Raw genomic sequence first — 10756 nt, 5'->3', positions numbered from 1 at the left:
TGATAAAAAAAAAGTTACCGATACGGCAATTTCAAAATTTGTCCGATATCTTCGTGGAACAAGTAAATGGTAACTATCCCATATTATTCAATGCCTTTATTTAAATTAGTGAAAATTATAAAGTTTGGAATACATATAGTAAGATGTATGATAAGCATGCTGTTAAAAATTTGAAAAAGATAGACTTCACCAAATGTGAGATAATTGCAGCATAAAAGAAGAATGAAAAGGTAATGTTTTTCCATAGAAAAAGTTTCAACAAATTTATAATAAACTAATTCGATTAAATTAAAAAGTCAGTGATAATCCTAAAAAATTTATGATTTCCTGGTTTTACAGGTTTTAGAAGTTACGAATCAACTCTCATAATTTAGATGAAAAATATTAAAATATATCATGTAAGCAAAATTTTCGTAACGTGATTGGTCGAATTTATTGGTCGAATATATCATAAGCATGAAAATATATACAAACTCTAAACTCAGGCGTGCGCTTGCGCACACAAATTTGAATTCTATCCTTTATTAAAAAATTGATGTGACGATTTCATTTTTGTCGCTTTTCGTTGCTATGGTGACCACTTTAGCAACGGTTACCATGACAACGGTTAATATAGCAACGATTATTATGGCAACGGTTATCATAGCAAGGGTTACTACGACAATGATTACCATATTAACGGTTACTATGACAATGATTACCTTAGCAACGGTTAAATATTAATGAGTAAAATTTGTAAAAATATTGATCGATTAAATTGTCGATAATAAACATTTTAAAAGAAGCGCGCAAAGCGCGTTCAATTTTCTGGTATAGTTAAGCTCACTAAAGTACAGCCTTTCTTGAACGAATACAAAATTTTTGCAATTTATGGGTTCTTTTAAATTTTTCCAGAAATTTATTTTCATTATAATAAAATTCTCAATTTCACGAAAACGATAGCTTTTTGAAATCAGAGACAAAGTAGTAGAAAAAAAATTAATATTGACTTTTTCCATGATAAGACTTGGCAGTTGCATAAATTTATGTGAGTTAAGAAAATAAAGTGAACCGATAAATTAAATTTAGAATAAGAGAATATTTGATGTTAGAGAAAAAAAAAGAATAATTTTAATAAATTTGAACATATTTCTTAAATTTCCAATAAAATAGATTTTTTTTTTGTTGAACGAAAAAATAGTTGGTTCATTGGAATGATAAGGATCGTTTTATTAAACAAACATCTTTGTTTCATTGAAGCAAATATATGTAATGAATGTAATAAGCCACAGTAGTCGTAGAGCTCTTCTTTACCTGATGACTTTCCTTATTATTTCCTCTTCCTTGCACATAATTGAACTTAAGAGATGCTCAGTGAGGTCGTTCTCTTTATTTCCTTTTAACCGTACTTCTATTTTTGTTTTTATTTTTATTTTTATTTTTTTCCTTTCTACTTGAACAATTGTCAGCAAACAAAGAAAACTCATAAAATAGTGTCGAGAGCTAAAATAATTCTTACAATATTCGATTGGGTTGCTGATTGTACTCAAGTATTAAGTGTGAGATTATATTATACAGCGAATAAAATCTTAAAATCGAATGCTCTTATGCTGAGTATTAGAATACAAATTTTATGGATAACTGTGGATTCATGAATTTTTCAGTACCTGCTTTTCACTAAAATGGAAGCACGATTTTCGAGTATTACGATCTCAATGATAAAAAAAATGTATAAAGCTATAATTTTTTTCCGTCTATATGTCAAATGTTAGAATTCAAGTCTAATTTTATTTGAAAGGAAAAACTCAGAGTGAGTACTTGTTTGCATTCAAAGGAATTTTTTTATCAGAACTCATTAAATAGAAGGAGAATTTTCAATAGAAGAAAAAAAAAATTGGAAAGTCCAAAAGTGCACTCGTCATAGCGCTCATTCATTTTTTAAGAAAAAAGTAAATTGTGTAATTAATTTAAGAAAAAAAAAATAAGTAATTTCCGACAAAGTATTTTTTATTTATTTTTTTTTTTTTCAATCATCAGCACCCGTTTTTCTTGTCATATGCGCACGCAGTCTAAAAAAATCTAGCTTGGCTAAGTAGCACTATTGTTTTCACGTGAGAGAAAGAACAATAAGAAAAGTTCGTTTATTTTTGAACGTGCGTATCATGGTGAATTTCAATAAAAATTTAATTTAAAAAAAAATACGTAAACTAGGTTACTAATATAAAATACGGCACAAGTTCGTCGAATTTTTAAACTAATAATCTCGAAATATCAATTTGTTACTGGGAGTAATCTTTGGTACATACAAAGTCAGCTGGTAACATCAGAACGTCCACGTAAAATTGTTTTCGAAACTTTTTTTTTTTTTTTCAAAATAGCAACATGAAATGATTTCAAGAAGTATAAGATGGTTTAATTTTCTCGGTGTTGATCTACTTATATTATTGTATAAGTGTAATATGGTTGTAATAGAGGCATTTGAAGATTATGTCTATTGCTTGACATTGGCGAGTCGGGTGTAAAGCACAACCTCACACGCTTCGCGCTATGAAGCGTGCAATAAAGCAAACGAGTGATCGGGGTTTAACTAGAGATGTTTTGAAAAAAATATTAAGATTTTTCACCAGTACGACAACTGAACGATTGAATATTTTTTTATCGTTTTGGACTCGAATATAGCGGGAAGTTTCAGGAATAGCCTAAAACAGTTTTTTAGTTTTTTTTTTTAACTTCTCGGGAAGAAAAACAAAGATTTTAAAAAGTCAGGAAGTTATTGTTTTCACCCCGTTTTGCAAAAATCAAGTTTTTATCAGATCTCGACATTTTAAGGTCACAGGAAGTTTCCCTGACTTGATTCGGATCAGTAGATATTGAGAAATCTCAAAAATAAAAAATTTGAAAAACTGTTTTTTGAAATAATTTTTTAACGGCTTTACCAATCGATCCCAAAAACGAATCAATTTTTAACTGATCAATAATATTTTACTTAAATCAGCAGAGTTTTAGTCTCAGTACATTTTTTAGAAATTACTTGGCATATTGAATATGTGGAAAGAAAAGTGATTTAAATTCTGTATCCGATTGATTATCTCTTATTTAAAAAAAAAAAAAAAAAACATCATCTGACACAAAATTTAATTTAATTTAATTAATAACACTTTTTTTTCATTGTATAAAAATAAATTTGAAATTGAATTATCATTGATATCCTTCAGTCACTTCGAATTATGTGTGTAGACATGGTGTGTCACGAAAAACGATGAATTGAAAGTCTTTTTTCGTATGCTTCGAAATTGAGAAGAATAAGAGCCTATTGAAAACCTTCTCGTTCATGTTCAGTAAATCTATTAATGCCAAAACCGATGACGTATTACATCATGTCGCCATTATTATTGTCGTTTTGTTGACTATTGTCACTATATGCCGAGTAATGTAGCATATATATCCACAAAAGACGGTCAAAAAGTTTGTAAAGAATTTTATTATCGTAAACTGATCGATTAGCTTAAAAATTTAAATTCATAACAAAACCACCATCATTTTTTTGAGCTTGTTTAGATCAACCATTGAATTAATTTAGATGATTTAATTAAATTAGCATATTTTAGTTAAAATTAAAAAGTTGATGTGAGAATTGCGTAAAATCCTCATGAATTTTAATTTTAGTAATATAATGACTCAATTTTAGTTCAAGTAAGTTTAATGGCGAATAATAGTTGGTCGGATGCCCAGTGCCCGGTTAGTAAGTCTTTATATATAAAAATAAACGTTTGTTTTGTATGCATTTCTAAACCATTTATACAAATGTGATAAAACTTTTATGAGTTTGGTGATGTGTACGTCTGCAAAAGTTTCTGAATTATAACAGTGATAAGGACAAAGTGCGTATATCAATCTCCAAAGAGGGTAGCGGAAGCGTCATGAAAGAAAATACACACGTTTGTTCTCCATAAGAGCTACAGACTTGAAATTTAAGAGAAAAATGCGGTGTTTTCCGTATGGATACACTGAAATCTTTTTTTACTTTTATTAAATTCCTGAGAAGAGTTGTAGTGGTGTTATGAATAAAAACATGTATTTTTTTTTCTATTTATTTGAAAACTAAAATTGATTGAATGCCATAGAGCGTACATTTTTGGGTTTTCTAATTTTTTACGATATTTTTTAAAAAATGTATAAGATATATAGTTCCAGAGATATCGTGATGAATAACTACACGGAGAAAATAAAACATCAATGGTTACTGTTTCATCCAAATATTAGAAAAGTATTCATAGACAGTAGAGAGTGAGACACGACTGGTTAATGCCAGCGCACGACTCAGTAATGTGCAGAAAGTAGCCAATAGTTTTTATATCGCGTTCTCTACTGTCTCAAGCATTTTAACCACTTTTTCTTCCAAAACACTACTGATCACTGTATAAAATAGTAATCAGTGCTGTTTTTTTTTTCTCTGTGTATATACCTAAAAATCTCTTTTATATGTATAGATATATGCATCTATGATGTTTTGATATAAACATATGTGTCCTGATATGAAAATTGTCTATATCAAGGCATGTTAGGCCATATATGGCAACAACACGCTTGCAATAACTATATATGTCCTGACATAGCTTGATATGTTCTGATACAAAAATTATATCGACATGTTAGGCCGTATAAGAAATTTTTTTAACGAGTAATCATAGTAATTTGGTACTTGTTATCTTATATTATCAGGCAAACACCGAAAATTGAGCAAAGTTTTCTTCTTATATAAACTTTTAAGAAACCGTATTCTACATAAATAATGTAGATGCTTACTTTATTTACAGAAAAAAAATGTTATGTTCTTTATCTAAAAAAAAAAAAAAAAATGAAGAGGCTCAGTTGATTAATTCAAAAAAAGATTAGATTTAAAACTGATAGAATGGATGTTCAATAAAATTTGTTCCGACTGAATTCACTTAGGCAACTCGGAAAAATGAAAAAAAAAAAAAGTAACCCTGATAAAATACCATCTATCACGAGATTACACGCTCGCAAAATTTCGGTCCCTCACTAGGTTCCGAGTCACGTTTCACGTAGAATAGCAGTAAGTGTCACAGATGTTAGCGTACACCACACACTGATCGTGTGATTCTTGAATAATCAAGAATTTAGTTTCAAATTTCTCTATTCCGAGTACATAGATCTCTGACCGCCAAGTTATTATATATACATGTAGTATACAATCAAGGACATATATATGTACATACAAATACACTCATCTCTTAAGACACTCTGATACAGACACTGAGACGTGAGTTAAGTTGAATAGATAGCTTCTGGCATGATCGGACAATACTAACCAAAATGGCCGTGTTTGTTCTGAATAACGTATCTGCGAATTTACGTCATCAGGTATTCTGCAGATGTAATCCAAATGACTCAGTCATTTTCAATAAAAGCTTAAGAATAAAAAAACAATTTACTGTACCCTACATATACCCTATATTACCCGCCAGCATATTAACATACAACATCAACATCAACAATACATTAATTAAAAAATAAGTAGAGACAAATAAATAAAAGTTTATGATGTAATAAATTTTAATTAAATTCTATTGAGTCGTATGATGAATTATGGATCAGCTGTAAAAAAATTGTACTCACTGGATATATAATCCAACAAGAAATCTTGTTTTTATCAGTTAAGACTGATGGTTTATATAAACTCGAGTGAAAGTATCACCAAGTGATTCAAAAGGAATTGCGAAATTATAGTTTCAAATGCCTCGGGGAAGATGATCTTCTTCGTTTTAAAACATCCAAATGAGAAAAAAAAAAGATATAAATAGCAAAAAAAAAAAAAACATCGCTAAATAAATAAAACTGAAAAAAGACTCGAGAGAAACTTAAGAAGGAAATGAACACACTGACCTAGTTCAATAAGAGATCTGATGATAAAAAAGAACAAGTGTATTGGATGAAAGAACGAAAAAAAAGTCTTATCGAACGTCAGCAAGAGGTAACGAGATTAAAAGAGACTAACGATGTAAACGATGATTAATCGTTGAGTGAATAATTGTATGAAATGAAAATTATTATTATCATTATTTTTATTTTTATTTAAATAGTTCTATTACGACTATTAGCACAATATTTGTTTTTATTTGATGGAGGGACTCATTTAACTCTTTCTTTGATTAATTTTTCTCTCTCTACATAACTCTATGTACATTTTAAAACTCATGTGTCATACCTTGTACGTATGTTTTCTTTCTTTATCATTAATGCATGTCTTTTAGAGTGAAAACTTGGATCTCAAGAGAACAAGAGCATCTCTAAGCACAGTAAAAATTTTTTCTAGTATAAATTAACTCCAAAAATTTTTAACGTTGCTAGAATTGCTACTGTGTGATATCAAGATGATACAAGTAAAAACTTCCGTTTTATTTTATTTTTAAAGGATATCAAATTTTTTCCTTTGACATCCATAACATCGTTTTGATGTAAATTATAAACGCATATTCATTTTGTCGCTGAGTCGTGCGGTTTTAATATAATAGTAGAGGGTGGTAGTAGTCGTAGTGGAGTAGAAGTAGGAGTTGATGTAGATAGTAGATAGTAGATGCTGTATGGAAGAGTAAAGGGAATAGTCGGGTATAAAGGATGACAATGAAAAAGGAGAAAATCATAATTGCATTGCCGCAACAATTTCAAATGCGACACATTTCAAACTAACGGATACCAGTGTGACTGTCTAGAGATACTGCTGTAAAATAAGGGTATTGTTATTAAAGCTTACATGAAGAAGAGTATATATATGTATCTAATATTATTATGAATGTTATTATTATTATTATTATTATTATTATTATTATTATTATTATTATTATTATAATCTAAGATTTCTCCTAATTTCACAATCATGATAATAATCACAAGTAATATATTCGTTTCTCTGTAGATGGTAAATTATTTGAAAATTTTATAGCATACAATAATTTACTTTACACAACACAAAATTAAAATTTTACACTGTCATTTTATACCGTGCAGTTTTTTCATTGTCCATTTTTACACCAAAATTTTTTACAGCGTTATAATGCACTTGAAAAACCCAAACTGAAAATAACAAATCACAGAAAAAAAACAAAATTTTATCTCAACAATAATAATTTCGCTGGAGATGAAAAAAAATCAATAGTTTATAAAAACCTATCATTTGCGAAAATTAAATTAATTGAATCTTCTGGTACACCCTAATCTGTATACATTTATACATGATATACTTCTAAGAATATATAAGAGTTTAGTCTTTTACCCTGTTAAATATATACAAGCATCAGAGCTGCCAACAGATGCTATCAATACGAGTACTATGAATCGAGCTAGCGACGTAGAAACCGGCATCCGGAGATTATTGTCGTGCTTTAAAGCTCTTATCCAGCGTCCATACTCATCATCGTTACGTCATTTAGACATTATATGTTCACAATTCTAGTAATACACTCATTTGGTTATTTTATTTGATTTTTTTTTTCATCAGGATTTATTAACAAGGCTTAATAATAGATAAAACTTTATTGATTTCGGTTCATGATTAAAAAAAAATCAAATTTTTTGGAAAAATATCATTAAGGGGGAACACCACTGTGACAGTCGAAAAAAAAAGGTGATTTTCTTGAATTTTTTTGACAGGGAAAATAAAAGAATTTGGAGATCGGGTTTTTTTTTTATTTTATTAAAGGTACATTAAAGATTATTACCCTACATTTTTATTAAAAAATATTTAATTATTACAAAGTTATTAACAATCTCGTAGAGCACTGGAAAAAACTTCCCCCCTCCATGGTCGGATTGATAACTCAAAAACGGATAATCTGAAAATAAAAACCCAAACTGCTTTTTAATCAGTAAAAATATAGTTATTGTCGCACGACCGGAATTTTGAAAATTTTTATTTTAAAGATTTTTTTAGCCGGGTTAAAATAGAAAAAATAGTACAAATAATAAGAAAATTTTTAATCAGTCGCCTTTTTTTGGAAAATTGAAATTTTCAAAATTCCGTACGTGCGACGATAACTACATCTTTACTTAATAAAAAGCAATTTGGGTTGTTATTTTCAGATGATCCGTTTTTGAGTTATCTAACCGACCACGGAGGGGGAAATTTTCTCTAGTGCTCTACGAGATTGCTAATAACTTTGTAATAATTAAATATTTTTTAATAAGAATTTAGGGTAATAATCTTTAATGTACCCTTAATAAATTAAAAAAATCCGATCTCCAAATTCTTTTATTTTCCCTGTCAAAAAAATTCAAGAAAATCACCTTTTTTTTTTAACGTCACAGTGGTGTTTCCTCTTAACATTCACAAACATGAATTTCAGATAAATTGAAGTATTTCCTATAATAATTTGGCAAATGAAATTTGTTTCGGCTGAACAAAAATTCATTTTACTAAAAAAAACTCGTTTCTGATTTTTTTACAGTATATTTAGCATATAATATGTGACCTAATATGAAAATTGACAATATCAAAAAATTTTTCTTAAGAAATTAAAATAATTACCACAGATTCGAGTTTACTAAGAAATTAAAAATTTTGAGAATTTAGAAAAAATCGGGAATAAAATCTGATAATTTTTTTTTCAATAAACTTTTAGTGGACCGAATGTTAAACGTAATTAGAAAAAGTTAATTGTAAAAATGTTTTTTACTCAAGTGCGTAAATTCCCGCTTTTTAAACACTGATTCCGATAACACCTCGTGAATAATTAAAATTTACTAGCGCGCATGCATTAATGACCATAATTGTGAGTTATAAAATCTGATTTTAAAATAAATCAGCACACTAAATTTCGCTAGAATATTAATGGCATATTTAAATTAAAAATCATCAAAGAATGATTGATCTTTATAAATTCATAAACATTAATGTAGTAACGGCAAATATTAGAGTTTAAAATGTTTTCTTATTTTTACTAGTTAGTTTTAAATAGATTGTAAAATCAAAGGATGTATGGTTGTAAATTTAAGGATTAGGCGGGTAACAGGGACTGTTTGACATGTTGTCAGCAGATGTCAAAATATTCGTAAGTTTCTGTTACTGTAGAAAATAAGAAATGTTGTAACGTGAGGTATGAGTGAGAGAGTGAAAAAACGGAAAGAGAGAGTATGAAGTAATGTCCGAGAAGGAGCCGAGAAGGGACCGAGAGGCCCAAGTAATTTTAAAAGAGGTAGTTGTAAGTTAATCTATAACACCACCCAGGCTAGTAAGTAGACGTGTATCCCTTATTCTTAATAAAGCATATCTTGTATTTAAAAAAAACATTGCCCTATCCATTAATTCCAACTTCTAAATATTATCCTAAAAATTAATATTTCTACATTAAACATAAAGAGAAATAGGTATATAGGTCCAACATTTTTTTTTTTGAAACAAGCAAAGTTGGGTATTGAAAGAGAAATGATTAAAATCATGACGGGAGATTTAATTTCCGTTTCCTGTATTTCAATTTATACCAAATATAGTATAAACACTCGTACAAACATACATAGTCACCGAGTTTTTAATTTAATTGTGAGGGTTGTTTGCAACGTAAACTGGATTATCGAAGTGATTCAATTGAATTCAACACTCTAGTCTCGTGAATGCGAGTTGTATATGCTGTGTAAATCCATGGTCACTAAGACTCTTTTTGGTTTTTGAATATAGGTCGTCCACGGTAATATAACACGATTATGAAAGGCAAGGTTACAAAGAGTAAAATGACACACATTTAACAGAAAAAGAAAAAAACTAAAACAAAAATAAAAATAACAATAAAACCCAATAAACTTTATTCGAGTGAGATTTTTATTTGATTTCTGTTTCATCGAAAATTGAACAGTCTTTCAATTTGAATACACTTGATTTCAATAAAATATCTGTTGTCTTATATTCTTATTTGTGTAGATTATATAGGTGTATATATTATATATTTGATATATAGTCATTCCATGAATAAGGTCTGACGTAAAATACATATCATAACAGTGAAGAATACATGAACGCGTGTATTATATATGCACTAAGTATGTTATATTTTATTTTCTGTATTTGTAAGTAAATATATGATGTGTGTACGTGTGTACTAACAGTATGCGAAGAAACGATTTTCTCGTTGTCACTCTCTGGATATCAAGATTGTAAAACGAAACATACGATACTCCAAAAAGTCTTTCAGATTATTTCGATACTGAATAGAAATGTATCTTCACTCAATGTCTAGCTGCCTTGTAACGATTCTCAAGAGTAACTCCGAAGAACTATATATATACGTAATCCAAACATGTCACAAAATACGCCGAGTTTATTTATACGTAGAGTATAGTCTAATTTTTAGGTAGATTTCATAGAAGTCAATCTTTTGCATTGGTCCTCATGTCGGAATTTACTCAGAATTTTGTCGTAATATCTCTTAACTACACGGAAAAAAAGTAAACTGTAATAAATAACAGTCGATTTATAATAAGTAATGATCAACTGCTAAAAATTACCACTTCAAACAGTAAAATCATGATTTTACTATTCACATTGTAATATATACAATTTAAATCTTACAATTTACTCTTTACATGGAAGAAAATACAATTTCAAACAGTAATATTCGCCATGTAAATGTCTAAAATGTTAAAGTATAATAATTAAGAATTCAGACTTTAATATTTATCATTTCGTACCTAAAAAATAATGTTATGATATGTAAAAAGTATAGAATAAAGTTAGTAAATTTCTAATACAAGCAACGTCAATATTTAC

The sequence above is a fragment of the Cotesia typhae genome, unplaced genomic scaffold (assembly GCF_013202065.1).
Source record: "Cotesia typhae breed Kobodo isofemale line unplaced genomic scaffold, CoteBio_Ctyphae scaffold_13, whole genome shotgun sequence".
In the NCBI taxonomy this organism is placed as follows: domain Eukaryota; kingdom Metazoa; phylum Arthropoda; class Insecta; order Hymenoptera; family Braconidae; genus Cotesia; species Cotesia typhae.
The sequence above is the reverse complement of the archived record's forward strand: the minus strand, read 5'-3'. Positions refer to the sequence as shown.